The sequence below is a fragment of the Coregonus clupeaformis genome, chromosome 23 (assembly GCF_020615455.1).
Source record: "Coregonus clupeaformis isolate EN_2021a chromosome 23, ASM2061545v1, whole genome shotgun sequence".
NCBI lineage: Eukaryota > Metazoa > Chordata > Actinopteri > Salmoniformes > Salmonidae > Coregonus > Coregonus clupeaformis.
Window position 1 is genome coordinate 2,435,001 of NC_059214.1, and position 5,188 is coordinate 2,440,188.

The window sequence follows — 5,188 nt, forward strand, 5'->3', positions numbered from 1 at the left end:
GACTACAAAGGGAAGCACAGGCATGACTGCCCAGTGACACAAGCCTAGAAGCTAAACCAGTTCAATGCTGCGCTTCGAGGCAAAAGCAACACTGAAGCATGCATGAGAGTACCAGCTGTTCCGGATGGCTATGTGATCACACCTCGGTCTCCGTACCGATGTGGGTAAGACTTTTAAGCAGGTCAACATTCACAAGGCCGCCAAGGGCCAGGCGGATTACCAGGACATGTACACGAGCATGTGCTGACCAACAGGCAAGTGTCTTTACTGACATTTTCAACATGTCCCTGACGAGTCTGTAATACCAACATGTTTCAAGCAGACCACCATGGTCCCTGTGCCCAAGAACACTAAGATAACCTGCCTAAATGACTACCAAGCCGTAGCACTGACGTCTGTAGCCATGAAGTGCTTTGAAAGGTGGTCGTGACTCACATCAACACCATTATCCTAGAAACCTAGACCCACTCCAATTTTCTTACCGCCTCAACAGATCCACAGATGAGTGCAATCTCTATTACACTCCCACTGCCCTTCGCACACTGTACAAGAGAACTTCTATGTTAGAGACATACCTATTCACCTCACAGCTTTCATGGCGTTCAGCAGCACCATAGGTGCCTCAAAGCTCAATCATTCAATAAGTCGCACTAACAGCTCCTCTCACTCGTGCTTCTCGGCCGCCCCCAGCGTAGTAAGGGTGTAACAACACATCTGCCACGCAGATCCCTCGGCACGGGGCCCCCAGCTCGAGTCCCCCTCCTGCCTCCCTCGCCGCTTTGCCAGCACGGCTAACACCTTTTTCATTGGTAGACGTACCCTGGCGAAACATCTAGTGCGAGGGACCAACTACAGATGGGTCAAGACACAACTGGTGTGGCTCCAGAATAACAACCCTTCTCAACGTATCCTGAACACATAGGAGATGATTGTGGACTAAAATTCAAATGCCATTTCATCGTGCGGGGCTGTGGTGAATTTCAGGTTGAGAGCTTCCAAGTTCCTTGGTGTCCCCATCAGCAGCAAACTATCAGGAGTCCAAACACACCAAGACCAGTCATGAAGAGAGGGCACAACAAAGCCTAAAAAATAAATGCATTGCTGGTAAAGGGCTCATGTAAGTAAGCATTTCACGCTAATGTCTACACTTGTAGTATTCGGCGCATGTGGCAAATAGCATTTGATTTGATTTGATTTAATTGTTTGCACCCTATCTTATTTAGGGGCTTCATAGCAAAGGGGTGAAATACATATGCATTACCACTTTTCCGTTATGTATTTCTTAGAATTTACTTGAAATAAGTTATTTTTCTTCATTTCACTTCACCAATTTGGACTATTTTGTGGATGTCCATTACATGGAAATCCAAATAAAATCTATTATTTAAATTACAGGTTGTAATGCAACAAAATAGGAAATACGCCAAGGGGAAGAATACTTTTCCAAGGCACTGTAGAATAAAACAGAAAGAGGGGAGGGGAGGGAGGGTGATGGGAGTGTTGAGCGGGGGTGTGATTTTGGGAACTCTGCTGGCCCCATGCCCCCCGTTCTCTCTCAACTCCTGGCTGCGCCTCAGACCATCAAACAAAGAGCCTTCCTTAATGAATCATTTCAGTACAAGTGAGAGCTCCACTTTTATCCTACCTGCTTCAAGCTTTTGTCTGGGCTGCCATGGAGATGCCTCTCCCTTGTGCGTCTTCTAAACCGTCTTTGATGAAGAGTCCCTGGGACGTGGAGGCACCAGAGACTCCTAGTAGCGTGGAGCGCCCAGAGACTCCTAGTGACATGGAGGCACCAGAGACTCCTAGTGACATGGAGAGCACCAGAAGTCCCTAGTGACATGGAGGCACCAGAGGCTCTAGTGACGTGGGCGCCAGAGACTCCTAGTGACGTGGAGGCACCAAGAGAGTTCTAGTGGCGTGGAGGCACCAGAGACTCCTAGTGACATGGAGGCGCAGAGAGTCCTAGTGACGTGGAGGCACCAGAGACTCCTAGTGACATAGGAGGCACCCAGAAACTCCTATGACATGGAGAGCACCAGAGAGTCCTAGTGACGTGGAGGCACCAGAGAGAGTCCTGGTGACGTGGAGGCACCAGAGTCCCTGGTGACAGATGGAGGCACCAGAGTGTCCTAGTGGCGTGGAGCACCAGCGGATGGTGCAGGTTTTAAATTATCACTGAAAGGGGTAGGGAACATATTCAGTAGGTTAAACATCATGCAAAATGTCAAGATTTATTCAGTTGAGGAGCCTTTACACTGTTCCCTGACTGTCTGACTAACGATAAACATACTTTTAAAGGACCCTTAATGAACCAAAGAAAGGCAAACATGGAAAAAGCCACACGGTCTTTGTAACATCCAGACCAAGGACATAGAGAGAGACAGGAGAGAGAGAGAAGAAGAGAGAGAGAGAGAGAGAGAGAGAGAGAGACGGAAAAGACTCACTTCATCGTAGTAGATTCTGAAGTCAGCCTTCTTGGCTCGGAGGTCCCACTGCACTATTGTTCCACTTTCCAAACCCTATCCCTTAGCATCTGTGAAAGAGGGAAGATGAGAAGGAAGACATGTAAAGGGGAGAAGGAGAGGGTAAAGAGAGGAGAGAGGGAGAGGGAGAGAGGGAGAGAGAGAGAGAGCGAAAAAAAAAAGAAAGAAGAGAGCGTAGAGTAGATAGATAGAGAGACAAGAGAGAAAAAAAAAGAGATAAATGCGTGTGGCCTTTGGATTAATGTGATACATCCTCGAGTGCGCATAGCATTATTTATTAAAAGATGATAAGATGGATTTGGAGCAACACGAGTGGATATGGGGATCACAAGATAAAGAATAACACCATGTAGAGAATAAAGGAATAACACCCTGTAAAGATAAAGATAACACCCTGTAGAGATAAAGATAACACACCCTAGAGATAAAGATAACATACCATGTAGAGATAAAAGATAACACACCCAGAGATAAAGATAACACACCTGTAGAGATAAAGATAATACACCATGTAGAGATAAAGATAACACACCCTGTAGAGATAAAGATAACACACCCCTATAGAAATAAAGTATAACCCTATAGAAATAAAAGATAACACACCATGTAAGAGATAAAGATAACACACCCTATAGAGATAAAGATAACACACACCCTGCAGAGATAAAAAATAACACACCCTATAGAAATAAAGGAATAACTTACACCCTGTAGAATAAATAACTACACCATGTAGAAATAAAAATAACATACCACGTAGAGATAAAGATAACACACACCTATAGAGACAAAAGATATAACCCTGTAGAGATAAAAGATAACACACCCAGAATAAGATATACACCCTGTAGAGATAAAGATAACACACCATCTAGAGATAAAGATAACTTACACCCTGTAGAGATAGAAATAACACACCCTATAGAGATAAAAGATAAGACCTTTTACTATAGAGATAAAGATAACACACCCTGTAGAGATAAAGATAGCACACCCTGTAGAGATAAAGATAACACACCCTATAGAAATAAAGATAGCTCACCCTGTAGAGATAAAAGATAACTTACACCTGTAGAGATAAAAGATAACACACCCTGTAGAGATAAAGAAAAACCCTGTAGAGATAAAGATAACACACCATGTAGAGATATAAAAAACACACCCCTAGAGATAAAAGATAAAACACCCTATGAGATACAGATAACACACCTGTAGAGATAAAGATAACACCCATGTAGAGATAAAGATAACTGCCAGCACAGAGATAAAGATAGAAACACCAGGTAGATATAAAGATAACACACCCTGTAGAGATGAAGATAACACCTGTAGAGATAAAGATAACACACCCTGTAGAGGATAAAGATAACACACCCTGTAGAGATAAATACCAACACCCTGTAGAGATAAAGATAACACACCATGTAGAGATAAAGACAACACACCATGTAGAGATAAAGATAACACAACCTATAGAGATAAGATAACACCTGAAGGATAAAGATAACACACCCTATAGAAATAAAGATAATACACACTGTGGGAATAAAGATAACTTGCCCTGTAGAGATAAAGATAACACACCTATAGAGATAAAGATTACACACCCTGTAGAGATAAAGATAACAACATATAGAGATAAAGATAACACCACCCTGTAGAGATAAAGAGATAACACAACCTATAGAAATAAAGATAACACACACTGTGAGATAAAGATAACACCCTGTAGAGATAAAGATAACACACCCTATGAAGTTAAAGATGCTTACACCTGTAGAAATAAAAAGATAACACCATATAGAGATAAAGATAACACACCCTGTAGAGATAAAGATAACTTACCTGTGTAGAGATAAAGATAACACACCCTGTAGAGATAAAAGATAAACACCATATAGAAATAAAGATAACACACCTGTAGAGATAAAAGATAAAACACCCTGTAGAGATCAAGATAACACACCTATAGAGATAACGAATACTTACACCCTGTAGAGATAAAGAATAACACCATAGAGAGATAAAAGATAACTTCACCCTGTAGAGATAAAGATAACACACCCTGTAGAGAAGTAAAAGATATACACCCCTGTAGAGATAAAGATAACACACTGTAGAGATAAAGATAACACACCCTATAGAAATAAAGATAACACCCTGTAAGAGATAAAGATAACACCCTGTAGAATAAAGATAACACCTATAGAGATAAAGATAATACACCATGTAGAGATAAAGAAATAACATACCATGTAGAGATAAAGATAACACACCTGGAGATAAAGACAACACACCAGAGATAAAGATGGCACCCTATAGAGATAAAGATATCACACCATGTAGAGATAAAGATAACAAAACCCCATAGAGATAAAGATAACACACCATGTAGAATAAAGATAACTTTTATCATTTTTATTAAATTTTATTTCACCTTTTATTTAACTTGGTAAATGGGATTGAGAACAAGTTCTCATTTGCAACTAGACCTGGCATGTTGAAATAAAGATAACACACCCTGTAGAAATAAAGATAACACACCGTGTAGAGATAAAAGATAACACCCTGTAGAGATAAAGATAACACCTGTAGAGATAAAGATAACACACCTGTAGAGATAAGATATAACATTGTAGAGATAATTGACTGATATTCACACACCCACAGAGGAAGAGTCTACACTTAAATGGAGAGATGAC

At 41.1% G+C, this 5,188-nt stretch overlaps 1 pseudogene; it reads right to left on the reverse strand.

Annotated features, from left to right (window-relative positions):
- The window catches only part of LOC121536354, a 106,306-nt pseudogene extending 103,549 nt beyond the window's left edge, over positions 1–2,757 (reverse strand).
- Positions 2,758–5,188: the final 2,431 nt, after the last annotated feature.